We start from the raw sequence: 15,944 nt of genomic DNA, 5'->3' as shown, positions 1-15,944 counted from the left end.
AGGTGCAGATGCATGAAAGAGGATTTCATTTCTAAAACAGCATTTAGTATTTTCCTTCTTCTGGAGATCCCTGTCTGTGAGAAATTCTCATGTAATCATACACCACGCTTTCAGAAAACTTTCAAAGTTGATCCTCTGAGACATATGGTGGCTTATCCAAAGGAGAGGATAGCAGGAAAGGGGGTGAAGAGGGATTTATATATTCAGACAAAGAAAAAAGGACACAGAAAATAGTTGAATCTGAAATATGGAAACATGGAAAACAGTTTATTGAGTTCAAAAGTCTGGAAGTGTTTGTATTTTGGCTTTCCTTTCTAATTTAATATGAAATGTACATGGAATTCAAAGTATTATTTTGTCCCCTTTATATTTTATTGGCTGCAGGAACGCCACAAGTTTTTGGAAAACCTGATACTCATGTTATCCAGCATGTTTTTCTTGGGGTTCAATGGAGCAGATCACCTCGTGGGGCCACCGTGTTGAGATCACATGACCTTCTGAATCAGTGTTATTTTGGTTATCTTTGAGATTATTAAAATTTTTGAAACAGATTTTTATTTATTTATTTATTTATATTTTTTACAATTTTTGATAGGGATAATATAACATTTCATATAGAATTTATTTTTATATTTTCAGTTTTAAATTGTACAAATTTTAGTAATTTTGTCAATAAAAAAAAACGTGTCTATAGTTTATAATCATGTTATTCATTTTTATTTTTAGCTATTTTAGCTATCAAGTAAACTCAATGAAAATGTTACATTGGTAACTACGTGAAATAAAACAAGTTTACGAAAATTGTATTTTATTTCAGTAAAAAATGCATAGCATTTATTTTATGAAAATGTTATTTATGGTTTTAGTTAACTATAATAACCCTGTTGTGAATACTACTTGAGTTATCTTTTTATAAATGTATAGCTATATGTCTATATTACATATTTAACTGTGCATGCTCATTTTCACTTTTTTACATTTAGATTACCTATTTAATGGTCATCAAAAGTTAATCTTTAAAAACAATAATAATGTTAAATGTAATCTTCTGAACATTTAAACAATTAATTGAGATTCATATAATGTTGTGATGCCTCAATTCACTTGGAGTATTTAAAATAACAAGTTTGTTTTTCAAAACTAGTATTTTAAATATTAACATTTATTATTTATCATTATTTGTTTATCTGCCATAACATCAAAATAATTATGAGCTTGTTACATATTTATTACATATTAAATTATCAGCTTTATATGTGTGATTGTGTGTGTGTGTATATATATGATTTAGAGATTTTTAATGTGTTCAAAGACATTTCGACTATGCATCTTGCAGAACTTGTCTTGTTTCATAGTCCTCATATGGTGATCTGTTTAGATCCTGTCTCATCTTTTCTTGTTTTGCCAGTCAACATAAAGTTCTGCTCAGTGGTTTGTCTCCTTAACTTAACAAAGCTTAGTGCAACTCGGTTCAAAGATTTAATTGTGTTTTGCAAAGGATGTGCCAGACAGAATGGCAAAGTTACAAGGTCTCTTCCGCTGTTAAGCACCATGAAGAAAACCGCTGTGATATTAAGACTAATATCTCTGACATTGTCTTGTGATGCTTGTGTTAAAAGGCCTGTTTATTTTCATCATTAAAAGAATGTGTTGTCTCCTGAACGCGCGGGTCGAGCTTGCACTCCCAGTGAGGCTGTGTGTCTTGTTTTCTTTCTATTTTTTTTTTTTTTTTTTTTAGTTTTTCCATTCCAGTCATCAAATGCCGCTTGCAACATAATGAGAGCTGTGGCAATTAATTTTCTTTTAATCAAGGTCGAAATGAAGTAAATTGGTACAGCTCTGCAAGCCCTCATTTTCTATTTTTGCAGTGATGCAAAACAAATACGCTAAAATTATGGCCCTTCTCACCTTCAGTAATTAGAAAGCGTGAATGATCAGAGAAGATGATATGTGATATACAGCGTCTGCAACTCTCTCCCCCAGAGATCACATTCCGTCTCTTTTGAAACAGATGACCATGTTTTCCTTCCTGCGCCCGCCGCTCTCCTCTTCCTTTTTTTCCACACTTGAGTTACAGACAGAAAGAGCAGCTCAACGTGACATTGACTGCTGTGTTGTTGTAATGCCTCTCAAATCTTATTAAAGACCACGACTGCAAAAGACCTCGCTGACTCCACACATTTCCATTAACTGTGTTGTTTCAGTATCCTACAAGCTGATTAAGAATTTATTAAAATTAGATTTTAACTCTGCGCCCAGATATCTTATCAGCACCATATGGCTGTATGACGAGCATTGTTGGTAGACAGTATTAATAAACACAGAGCACTGGTCCCTTTTGAAATGGTGCCACTATTTATATCGCTGGTTTTGTTTCAGGACCCAGATTTTACGGTGCTCTTCCAACACAGTTGCAAAGTTGTTTATCATACAAAAATGTGCATGTCATTATTTGCATGTAACAGTAGTTTCTGCTTTCCCAGCTTAATTTGCAGAAGCCATTTGTAGGTTGATTTCCCTGGGAAATATAAACACTGTGGCACTTACAGTACATACAGTATAAGGATGCACAAAATATCATAATCATATCAGCATTAGAAATTTTGGTAATGCTTTACAGTTTGTTAACATTAGTTAACCGCATTAGTTAATATGAACTAACAATAAAATTACTTCTAAAGCATTTATTAATCTCAGTCAATGTTTATTTACTAACATTTACTAATACATTATTAAAATTAATATTATTTCATTTGTTAGAGTTATTGTTAGTATATTTTTTTTAATGGACTTGAGCTAACATAAACTAACACTGAACATTTGTATTTTTATTAACTATTGTTAATAAAGACTAATAAATGCTGTCACAGATGTATTACCCATTGTTAATAATGCTGTATTGGTTGGTATTTTTTGTCCAGTATTAAAAATGTAAGTATGCATGCTTATTTCTTCTATTTTTACAATTAGATTTGTAATCTTTATTTTTTTTCTTGGTGCTTTTCTTGCAATCAGTCAATCAATAAATGAATGAATTAATGGATGGATGGATACCTGCGATTTAAGCATGCACAAAATATTGCTACCATATTGGTTATTTACTGATATTAAACTGATATTTTGCAGATTTGTTTTAATCAATATCAGTTGATATTTAAATGTGCATACCAATTTCCCCTATTTTCTCACATAATATTTGCTGTCATCCAACGCTCTTTTCTTAAACTTAACCTTTTAGAACCCTTATAATATTTAATAACTCTGTATGTGATCTGTAGCAAATTTAAAAATGATTATCCATTTTCATTTGTACATTACAATGCTATCACGCCCGAATTCACTTGTAGCATTTAAATGCATTTTAATTGCTCTGTTTGTTTGAGCGTCCTAGTCAATGATGAGCCATTGGGACTGCCTCTTTGGCTGACCAATGGCAGGCAGGTTTAAGTGTTATGATTTTTGCAGTTCTGTTTGGTAACACTAGTGGCACACTTTACCTTTAAAACCAAGCATTGGCATTTTGTATTTATTGTGGTGTGAGTAAAATAATTAATTAATTTTTTTTCTAAATTGGCATCTGCCTAATTTGGCTACAATGAATTTAGATCAAAAGAGTTTGACTGGATGCTTGTTGCCAAACACGAAAGATACTGAAAGCATTTTCTCCTCCCTTTAAAGTTAATAAGCCCGTTTATGTTGCTCTCCTAACTATGCACTATTATATGCTTAGTTGCAGTTTATTATTTACATATTATTCACCGTGACCCTATCAGAACAGACTTCCAACCCATTTTTGGGCTGCCATGTACACCTCTAGTGTAGAGCTTGATTGGATTCACAGCCATTGACGTCAATAACAAAAGGAATGGGAAGTGTTTTATACTCCCTTTTATTAGGTCATGACCAGCTGAGAACCACTGATTTATATTATACTGTAGACAAATGACTGCAGATGCTGGGAGTTCTAAATATGTGTGCTAAGATTTTAACTTATGTTTGCATTTAATAATATGCATGTTTTGAGAGTTTAAAATAATTGAATAAAGCGTTCTCTGATGCACACATGCGAGGGTTTTTGTTTTGATTTGATACTATAATGTGCAGACAAGGCTCCACACTTTCATTTCCTGAGTAAGTGATTAAGGAAGTGACCACCTACCTGTTATTGTGTGTGAGTGGGACAAATAATTGAACAGGGAGAACACATTGTTGCACAGGGGGTTCCCAAACATTAGTGGCAGTATTTAGTGTTAGTGTTATACGCTAGGTTACTTAAACACCTGTTAAAGGCCCTGCATGCTTAATATGTAAGGAATACTGCAGACTAGTGATATTAATAAAACAACCCAAAGGCTGAAGAGAGCATTAACTCAAGTCAGCAAAGAAGGGATAGAATTATAACAGCTGCCCAGTCAGTTAAACTTCGCTGTCTCCACCTTGTTCTCTCCCTCCCTCTATTCGCCAATCAACTCACAAAGCTGCTCCTTATTTACCGAGCACAGGCAGCTGCCAGCACTTCTAACTTCCGGTTGGAAGACAGGCGTCTGCTTCTAGAGGACATTGCTTGTACATATCTTTATCTAATTAAGGTAAATGCCAGTTGCCTGCCCTTCCACGATATGCCAGTCAGTTTCTCAGTCGACCTTAATTATGCTCTAACAGGGATCTGTCTGAGGACAGGTATCGATATATATATCGGTCATTATGTCTTTTTTTTGCACATAATGACCCATTTGTTGCTTAAAACCTCATCTTAATTTGTGGTCAAAATTAAACCCTTTTATCTCAACTGTTTATTTTCTAAGTGTGGATGGTGACAGAGCAACAAACGGCCTCAGATTTGTTTGCAGTGCTCATATCTGTCACTCCCGTTTAAGTTGCAGTAAACACCTAATATTTTAAGCTTAGTGTCTTCTTTTGGTGTATTATTCATGCAATGCGATTGAGAGGAGACAACGTGTTAAAGCTCATTATGTTAGAGGTGATTATAGTCACTCAATCCAGTGTCAAGGCTTTCTGCTTGCGTAGGGCAAAGGTGTCCTCACATTAAAAATGCTTACATGTCAGCAGGGCCATATGGACAGTGCTTTATCACTTTGTCAATGCAGATGTTAGGAGTGATATTCATCAGTTTGTCAATTTCTATTGTCTGCTTGTGCAATTGTTTGCTTAGTTGGGTTTGCATGGAATGTACTAAAAGTATTCTCTTTGTTCCAATTATTCATACACCCCTCCCATTCCAGTTAGGCAGCAACAGACACCTAATAGAAACACATGTTACCTGCCCTTTTTGATGACAAAATATTCTTGTTTATGTCATGTTAAAAATGTTGCTGCTGGAAGTTCCTGTTTGCATTAGCTGTGTTGTTTTCCGCCTTCTAATGGTGAGGACCGGTGACTTGAAAGAAACATTTAACCAAATATGTGGACAGAATGAAACGAATTGCTTTAAGTGGTTCCACCTAGCAGTATGGCTCTTCTAACCTTGTCCTACATTGCGATTAGCTTTTAATGTTTCATAATTAGTGATGGCACTAGAGAAGAAGTCAGAAGGCTAAGGGTTTGTTGGGTCTGCCCTTGAGAGCTGCTCTAATGAATCAATGGATGGCAATAATTGTACTAGTCATTACTGAATCAAGTGATCTGCAGAATAATGTATTGATTTTTGCTCTTTCTTACTACATAATTATTCTGTATCACAGCACCACAACATCAATCGAATCAACTGAAAACAAAACATAATCTGAACTTAATAACCAAACCATCTCATTCGCTTTTAAAATAGAGAATTGGACATTTTTTTTTTTTAAAGAAAGCTTCACAGTAAGTTGCAAAGCGACTAATAATATGAAGCTTTATCAATCACAAGGCTATACTGTGTGTGCCCCATTTTTCTACATGTCCCTTTCATGGTTCTTGCATTACCTCAGAGAAGTTCTTTTGTGTAACATGATGTTCAAACCAACCATTTAAAAGTGATGAACCCAACAGTCTGAACCGCAGAACATGAGCTTTACCTCTGAACATTGTGGGCTTGTGGGGCTATTTCATCATTAAATATGTACCGTTTGTAACAGTATCCCACAGGCAATAATAGGATGGGGATTTGAACTATGAACACGTCTTTCAATATTTATCAAGCGGCAGATATGAAATATAATTTTATTCCACTTTAATAGCTAAAAATGTGAAAGGTTATCCTTATATTGTCATTTAAAAAATTATTTAAAGTAAAGCCACTTCTAAAAAATGCTGGACAATGTTGATAAAATAATTGGTATTATTTTATTATTATGCTGATATTTATTTCTTAAAACTCAATTATTTCAAGGATGCAATGTTAATGCATATATATATATATATATATATATATATATATATATATATATATATATATATATATATATATATATATATATATATATATATATATAAAGTGTAATAAAGTATAACATTACATTTTGAATTAAAAGGACTGAAAGTATTTTTTGCATCATTTATATTATTGATGTTGATTCCGTTGCAAAATGTTTGCAAAAGTTGGTTGTGCAAGATTTCAGAGCATTACCTTGCTAGTTGACTATACTATTGATTACCCCTTATTCTTTTTTTTTATGTCGAGCAGGGCACATCACAAAACTGCTAATTAGCAATAATCTGTTTGTCAATAATTCACAAGAGCACAGAATTTAGATAAGGAGAAGTTCAGGTTTGAAATACATTATCACAGCTCTTTTTGTCCCTTGAGTTTATTTTGTGTTATGACCTTCATGATTCTCTATTATGCAAAAAATAGCTTTGATAAAAAATAATAAATGACAATTAAAGTAATTGTCATATTTAGTAAAATGTCTCCATATGTAAAAAATAAAATAAAATTCATATAAAAAAAAATTCCAATCAACAAAAATTACCCATTTTTTTTTAAAAGTAAAACACACTCTAAAAAATGCTAGGTTATTTTCTTTTTTTTGAACCCAGCTGCTGGGTTCAGCCCGTTGGGTCATTTTATTGGGATGTTTTTAATATTTTTACCCAGGTGCTGGGTTATTTTTTAAAACCCAAATAATGGGTTCAACTTGTTGGGTCATTTTATTGAGTTATTTTTAATCTTTTTACCCAGGTGCTGGGTCATTTTAACGCTGGGTTATTTTTTTCTGCCTAACCACTGGGTTGACCTTGTCTCTGGTGAAACTTCTCAACAATGTTGCTGCTGAGAGCACAGGCCTTTTAAGTCCACAGGAGAGAGCAGTTCTCTGTGTCGCCACCACCGATTTGATGCACTTTTTCCGGGAAATAAAGGTTTGTATACATTTTATTTAATTTATAAGGTCCTTCTTGTGGTGTAAATTATATTATTTTATACATTTTATATTTTACATTTTATATATTTTATATATGAGATGTCAGTCAGTTAAAACATAAATGGACATTATTAGCTATAAAACTCATTTGCCTTGCATAACATAAATGGATTTTATTCGTTATAATGCTGAGTGTAATTTAATTTGATGTTAAAATATGTTCTCTAATCTCAGTATTGGTTGTTTTTGGGCAGGCTTTGGAGTCAGTCATGCCATCTCTCAGCTACGAGTGAAATGCAAGGCCGCGGTCTAAAGTTCACAGTTCCCCTCAAACAGCAGCCCTTGACCAGCTCAAATTTCGGCAACAAACCGGCACAAGAATTAGCACTATTTCGGTAAAAAGCGATTACAGAGAATGGTTGAATACACTTAAATTAAAAGTGCCCTTTTATTTCTAAAATGCTTGTTAAAGGAGTTTAAATGTATGTAATATTGTAACTATGCTGTATTCACCCAAATTAATTCAATTTGTCTTGTATTTTGTCCATGGGTGTTCTTGCTTAATAATAAATATTCATCTTTTGGTTATTGCTGTTGCCTATAGTAATTCTGTGTGATTTTATAATAATAAAATATATAATAATATAACAATATAATAATTTTTAAACAATAGATTACTTAAATTTAACAACCCAGCATGGTGGGTAAAAACGATGTGTTCTGTCCAATATTCAAAAATAACCCAGACATTTTTTAGAGTGCAGTTATATTGCATGTACTGAAATGTCTTAAATATAGTACAACAGAGGAAAGCTTATTTTTAACACAGAAGAAATTTTATTTAAGCAAGTGTAAATAGAATTGTGAATCCAGAAGGTGACCACAAAACACCCCAACAATGTCATATGAATGAACAGAATAAAATGTCCCGTATCATTCACTGCAGTGCAGCTCAAATCAATACGACAGTGCAATTAACCTGACAGGACGGATATGTAGAATCCGTTCCGCGTTTTCCAGCTCACTTACTGTGCTAACTGAGATATTCAATTAAGGATTCCTCTTCCCACTCTGAAGCGGCTCTCCAGGGCAGATCTTCCGAGCGACCCACCCTGTGTTAGAAATAGGAAAATCCAATAATAACAACACTAGAAAAAAAAAAAAAAAATAGAAAAAATGAGGCAACTTTGATCACGCATGCTCCCTTGTCATCCACCTTATACACAACATTTGTTCTAAGTTGGAAAGTCGCGGAAAAGCCAGGAAGTAACGTTACAGGTAAGACTGTTGTGTTTGGATGAGCTACAGATCTCACTTCTCAGTTCTAACTATTTGTTTATGACTCCAGTGAGTTTAATACGACCAGGTGTTTACGATGCAGTATATCGCTTGTGTTTAATCCAACGCTTGCGTTTCTAATAAAAAGCTCATCTTTTGAACAGAACGCGTCAGTTACGTGAGAACTGAAACTCTGCGCACCTACAATCACCTATTACATGCGGGACAGACGCGGAACGGTTTAGAGGATCCGTGCGCTGTTTTCTACGTGTCTATAAGTAGTTCACAACTTTCTGATCGCTTCCGATAACCCGTGACTTGCTTGTCCTTTTCTGCCTGTTCGGTATACAGTTATTAATGCTTAAAACGCCGAGATGTGACTCCTGTATCTCTCGCGTCTTGGACACATGCTGTATATGGATACAGTACAAGCCGTAGTGCTTTTTTTCTTTGATGCCATTCTAGGTAATGTAAATATTAGTCTAAAATGAAAGAGCGTTTGACTTTGGAGCTTTTATGAAAGCTTTAAATATCCATAACGTGATCGCGGACACTAACAGGTGTAAGCCACGAGAGTTCAAAGTGAAAGCACTAGGTTAGTGAAGTATGTACGGTTGGGTGTGTTTTTTTTATATGAGAAGTGTGTGATAATACTGTATATATACATATACATAACATATATAATAACTGAACATTTAATAATGGCTGCAACTGACTTGTATAGGAATTTAGTTTTTTGTGGCACCTCAATTTTTTGTGATATGTGTTATGTAATACCAATACTTTATGACAGGGTTTATCATTTATATATATATATATATATATATATATATATATATATATATATATATATATATATGGGGTTTATAGTCCATTTTGTTTTGTTTATATTACTGTTGCTATGGTTTCCTGCACACGCAAACGCAATTTTTGTATTTAGCTCACTCTTTGAACTTTTTTGTTTTTGTTAATGAAACTTTTGAACGAGTAGTTGAAACTTTTATTATGAGATATTTATTATTAATATTTATAACAATAACACCTTTTAGAGCCTGCAGCGTTTTGTTTTGTTTTCCCAAGGGGATTAAATCTTAATTGGTTGTAGTTGCATCGCAGAACGACATGCTTGTCACATCACTGTTTTTTATTTTATTTTATTATTTATTTTATTAATTTTTACAACAAAAAAAACTAGATTTTATATATAAAATAAAAATTTCACAACAATAATAATAAGTGATTATAATAGTCTCAATCATAAATGAATGGTTATATATTTTTATTCTGAGCATCTGAGAAGACAACAGCAAGGTAGTCACTTGTTTTCTGCTTTGATTATTAATTCAGTTTATCTCTGACATAGAGCAAAACCTTACATTACACTGTTCATGTTACACATAATGCTTAAATTGCTATAGCAATGACAATACCAATATATCCACAAAATAATTGTGCATTATGTACATAATTAGTATTACTTAGCTTTTTGCAGTTTCAAGAAGACTAATGTGTTATTTGTTCTATACATTTAAGAAACACACTATAACTATATAATTATACAATATTTTAAAATGATATAGCATTTTCCCTTTTCCTTTTGGATTTATTGACTGTAATAATAAGTATTTACTACAGCTTGTGCTGTCTAACTTTTTTTTTTTTTTTGTAGTGGCATTAGTTTGTAAGGTGTTTTTCATTCTATTATGTTTGTTTGTGCTCTATTTCCTGTGTTGTGTCTGAAAGCAATAGCGTGTAAAAAGATCACTGCCACTTTAAACCCCAGAGTTCGCATATTCTCGCTGGATCTTTCTGCTTTGCTAATTATTGTGTTGTTTTCTGAGCAAATATGTCATATCCATGGCGACCAGGCAGGTTTATTGTCTTTCTCATGCAATGGTTCACATAAGTAATTAATTACTCTCTTTTCTTTCTCCCTCCCTGTCTCCAGTAAGCCAATCAGCTGAGGGGAAGCATCTCGTGTTTAAAATGCCTGTGATATCCAAGAGAAGGTAAACAGAAACCTTGATGTTTAGAATGTAAGTGTTTTTGTGCCCTGAGCGTTTCGTGTGTGATGTGTGCCCACTGTCTGTGTTTGCGCGTCATACATTATGGTTTTGGTATCGTTCTGAAAAATTATACATATTTAATAAGTAATTAATGTGTGAGGACGGCCTTTTTTGTACGTCTGGGTCTCATTCAAATGACAAGGCTCTGTGTCTGATGATTACAATAATGAATGAATTCGGTGTGTTATAAAAAGCTAAAGAAGTCAAATTATTAAAGCTTTTTGAAAAGCACTGAATACATTCGAAATCTTCACAGGTTTCTTGTAATTGGTTATTAATGTGGAATTTGTCATAAACACAAGCTTTGCTTGGGGCCCTGTCCCACAGTGTTGATCTACAGTGTGTCTGTGGAATGTGGTGGCATGTGGCTCGTGCCCGGAGACGTGCTTCCATCTGGACAGCTGTCCAGCTCCAACTGTCAAGAGCAGTTTTACAGGTGTTGATCAGTCTCAGGATCCATCTGCCTTGAATATTCTCTTCCTCACTTCTTCATCTCCATCTCCATCTCTGCTGTTTGAACTTTAACTTTTGACCACTGATAGGTTGTGCTGGAGTGTATGCTGTAAATGGTGATTGTACATTATGCATGTAAGTAGCAGAGAGAGCATTTTTGTGATGTATTCAAAGGTATAGTTCAACCAGAAATGAAAATGTACTCACCCTTAAGACATCCAAGATGTACATTAGTTTGTTTCTTTATCAGAACAGATGTAAATTTGCAGAGAAATGTAGATCCTCTGCAGTGAATAGGTGACATCAGAATGAGAGTCCAAACAGCTGATTAAAACATCACAATAATCCACATATAATCCACATAACTCCAGTCCATCAATTAACGTATTGTGAAGTGAAAAGCTGCATGTTTGTAATAAATTCATCATTAAGATGTTTAACTTTAAACATCACTTCTGGCCAAAATACTAGTCCATAATACTTCCTCCAGTGAAAAATTACATCCCCTGTTGCTCTTTCACATCTAAATCCACCAACGTATTTGTTTAGAATGGTTTTGGTCTGTGCATATTTCTCTCCTGATTTAGACGAAACAACTCTTTCACTGTTGAAAGCAATATTATGGATAGAGGTCTTGATGGATTTGTTTCCAGCAGCTTTTCACATCACAGGACCTTAATTGATGGACTGAAGTTGGGTGGATTATTATCATTATTATTATAATTTATTTTTGTGATGTTTTTGTCAGTTGTTTCGACTCTCATTCTGATGGCACCCATTCGCTGGTGGGCAAGTGATGTAATGCTAAATTTCTCCAAATCTATTCAGATGAAGAAACAAACTCATCTACATCTTGGATGGCCTGAGTGTGAGTACATTTTCAGCAAATTAATTTTTTTCTGTAAACCATTCCTTTAACTTGCTTCAGTCAACATCAAAGCTATATTTGAGGTTTTGCTGATTTACTGCAAGTGCCAAGGCGCTGGTGCTACCTGAGACCTGTTTTCTTTGTCTCTCTGACCTTGGCTTTGAACCCGTAACCCTTGTGTTAAAATGTACATTCATGATTCTGCGCTGTGCTTGACAGCTCTCGAGATGTAATGCAATTGCTTTTTTACACCACCACTTTGTAAATTGCTCGCTGTAATGATTTGGTGTCTGTATTCACACTATTGTGATCCTTGTAAAAATTTCCGTTCTCAACATGCAGGCGTGCGTAGGCCACATGTTTGTTTAATAGTCATTATTATTTTTGTTTTAGTGCACTCCTCTTTGCATGCTTGATCAACCAGTAGGGAAATCTAATATAATTGAGGTTCAAGGTGAATTGCTTCCTGAGCATTTCCCCTTGACAGAAAGAGCATGCATATATTTGAGCAAAAATAAACAAATCACACTGACAACAGTAATATAGGCTTGATTTTGAAGGCATGGAATAAGTATCGATTTTAGCCTTCACTTCATAGATGAAAATGGCCTTTTTGGTAATTTGTCCTGGGTCCTTTCAATGCAGGAGGAGGCGAGCGAGAGAAACGGTTGTGGGGGGGGGGGGTTGGTGAGTAAGAGAGAGAGACAATAATTTACTTCATGTCCTGTCCACACTCACAAAAAGACAGAGAAAGGGACATACTGCCCCTTTCCGAGCTCATTATCATTCTTAATAAGTCTTAAGGAAAGAAGGAGCAGTGAGTGTAAATGCAAGGTAATCCTAACACTGGCCAAGGTTACTGGGGACAAAGGCACATGCACACCCCTCCCTGCTGGTTGCACTGGGACACAGAATGAGCCGTACCCCCAGCAGCACTTACAGAGCCCTCCTAGATGCTTGAAGTGTATGAACTGATGCTTTCTTCACTCTAAAAATTAGCTGTGAAACCTTTAAATTAACTCGTAATAAAAAATATTTATAAAAAAATATATTATTTAAAATGTTTTTATTTTATTTTAATTAAAATTTATATTCATTTATATTTATATATCAAATCTTAATTACACTGAATCTGAAACCTGACTACATTAGGTTAAATAATGTTATTGAGTTTTAAAAAATATAAGATGATTACAGAAAATTTTATTTTAATTAAAATTTCATTGAATTGAGTTTGATAATATTGCAGTTGGGGTCAGAAATATATGAGGATTATTGTAGATAATTATTCTAATGTAACTGATTAAATTAAGGCATTTTACATTAAAGTATGGCACATACAGTGTTTTTGTTTAGTTTGGGAAAAAAAAATGGCTTCGGGTGGGGGAAAAATATTTTTTCACGATTCTCCTGAATCTGTATCCTGTTATTTTTGTAAAAGTTCAATAAACAGATTTAAAAAAAAATGGTTTCATGAATGTAAAACTAAAAATCTATTTCGGTGGGAAAATATTGCTACTATATTTAAAAGATGTATATATTTTAGCTAGTTATGCTAGTTAATTATTCTAATATAATTAATTAAATTATTAAACAATTTTACATTTTACAAACATTTACATTAAACAATGGCACTTACAGTGTTTTTATTTGGTTTTAAAAAATAGCTTCATGAACGTAAAAAATAAATAAATAAATAAATAGATAAAGTGAGTGAAAAGTGAAAAAGTGAAATAAAACACCTTCCAAACCACAATTATGCACCTTCAGATTAAAAATAATTTGGATCATGTTGAATTAATTTTTTTTTGTGCATAAGAGCAGTTTCTGCACAGATTTGTTAATACTGCACTCTACAGTATTAAACCAGTACTTATGTTTGCAGTGTGTACTTGTTTGCTGTCAGGTATTTATTACAGTTCTGAGAGGATTAAATGATTGCATGGACAAAGCTGTGTTTAGCTTACTGGTGAGTTTAACGCATCATCTGCCTGTCTTTGAATGCTCCAGGTTTGGACGTCTCGCTGATCTATTTGTAGACCCTTAAGATATTATACTCATCATGTGCTGCTTAAATATTATAATGAATATCAGTCTAAAGCAGATAAAAGCTCAGTCAGTGTGAATATGCAGCAGCTAAATGAACAAACGGAACACAGTCAGATCTGTTAAGCAGATCTGTTGGCCTTTGTCTGTTTCACAGTTGCATTTTCTCAGCTTCCCTCTGTCACCTAAAGATGATTTACCCCCAAACAGATGTTCTGAGTCTCACCGTTTGTTCTATTTTCTGCCCTTTCAAAGGTTATGAATGAAATGCAGCCCTTGGCCCCGTAATTGCCCGTGTTTGTGCCACTGTTATTTTCTAGCAGAGAGATGGAAAATGTTGAGAAAGCGGAGCGCTGAACCTCTGGGAGCGCTGGTTGGCGATACGCCTTCGGTCCAGACCTGCAGGAGCTTCTTTCCTGTTCCAGCGCTCCCTGTAGTCTCAACCCCTCCCCGGCCCTGGATGGGGTTTGTATGGCAACCTGCTCTCATCGCCCCCTGGGGCAGCCTGGGTGGCAGAGAGCCATCGCCATGGTGATCAGAGCACAGAACCTCTGCAAAGCAGTCCATTGTGACTGGTGCGCGTTGAGGTGAGAGGAACAAAATGTCACAGCAACAGGTTTTTTCTTTTTGTTGTTTTTGCCTTTAATGCCCGTAGGGGTTTGTTTAGCCTTTGATTCATCTGTGCTGCCGTCTGCTAAACGAGTTGTTTGTGATATCTGTTAATTGCCTCTTTTAAGTCATCCGTTTTGGTGCACGGTAGAAGGCAACTGGAGGAAGTGAAAACAAATGAAAACTCTGTTTGCGTTAAACAATCTAGAGGGATGAGAGAAGCATATCATCATGAGATGGTTATCACCCCATTATGATACTTTTTTTATTGTATGCGAATTATAATTTTTTTGTATTTTAAAATCACTCATAAGTGAATTCCCAGCGCTCACAGGCCAAACTTCGAGTGAGATTCTAGCAAAACTTCAGGTTGATTAATTTTACTTGAACTCCCCACTTTAATCTTATTCTGAATAGATGTTAAAAAAGTCTTCTTTTTGCACTGAGCACATGAGATCGGTTGTTCTCCACTAGGGGCAGTAAGAACAAATTAAATCCTGCTGTAGGCTGATGCTGAGAGCCCCTCGCAGAACAGCAAAGTCTTTCAATTACTGAAGAGAAAAAAAAGCTCAAACTTATTTCGTAAAACCTAAAGTACCGCTGAGATTCACCTCAAGCTGAACTGATCTGAGACTTATGCAAATGACCACTTAAACCTCTTATATTTAAAGGGACAGTCCACCCAAAAATGAAACTTTACTCATTATTTACATGTTATTAAGAGTGAGTAAATGTGGGGGTGAGTAAATGATGACTGAATTAAAATTTTTGGGTGAACTCCCTTTGGTACTGAGTTTTGCAGAGCTGTCGCATACTGCACTGGTGGTCATGGCTCACTTTGTGAAGCAAGGAAAAAGAAAACATGCTGTGTAACCTAAACAGAAATATTTTGCAGTATTGTATGCAAGTATGTAAAAAATCTTGGCAGATACAGAAGTTTCTTGTTTTAACCAAAATGTAATAAAAAGTATGCAGATCTAGCAAAAAAAAACAAACAAAAAAAAAACAAAACAAAAACAACAATCAGGGTGAAAAATAACAAACAAGGAAGAAAAAATTGGCATGTCAAAGCAAAAATAAATAAATAACAAATAAAAACACACACACACACACACACACACACACACACACACACACACACATATATATATATATACATGCATACATACATACATATATATATATATATATATATATATATATATATATATATATATATATATATATATATATATATATATGCACACACGTTGCTATAAATATTTAGCTACTTTTAGTTGGAGCTGTGGTGTGCCAACTTTTTCTTCCTTCTTTAAATGC

General features: G+C 34.3%; 2 long non-coding RNA genes across 4 annotated transcripts in view; both read left to right on the top strand.

Moving 5' to 3' along the window:
• The window catches only part of LOC122141982, a 35,794-nt gene extending 27,946 nt beyond the window's left edge, over positions 1-7,848 (top strand). The window contains exons 2-3 of the long non-coding RNA XR_006158259.1: positions 7,124-7,302; positions 7,559-7,848. This is a non-coding gene — a long non-coding RNA (uncharacterized LOC122141982). The remainder of the gene's footprint in view (positions 1-7,123; positions 7,303-7,558) is intronic.
• A 226-nt stretch (positions 7,849-8,074) lies between these two features.
• LOC109060972 overlaps positions 8,075-15,944 on the top strand; it is a 73,887-nt gene continuing 66,017 nt past the window's right edge. The window contains exons 1-2 of one of the 3 annotated variants that reach the window (XR_006158179.1): positions 8,075-8,582; positions 10,531-10,591. This is a non-coding gene — a long non-coding RNA (uncharacterized LOC109060972). The remainder of the gene's footprint in view (positions 8,583-10,530; positions 10,592-15,944) is intronic. The other 2 variants (XR_006158178.1, XR_006158177.1) reach the window with 2 other exon arrangements.

Source organism: Cyprinus carpio, chromosome B23 (genome assembly GCF_018340385.1).
Source record: "Cyprinus carpio isolate SPL01 chromosome B23, ASM1834038v1, whole genome shotgun sequence".
Lineage (NCBI taxonomy): Eukaryota > Metazoa > Chordata > Actinopteri > Cypriniformes > Cyprinidae > Cyprinus > Cyprinus carpio.
This window is presented reverse-complemented; position numbering and strand designations above follow the sequence as displayed.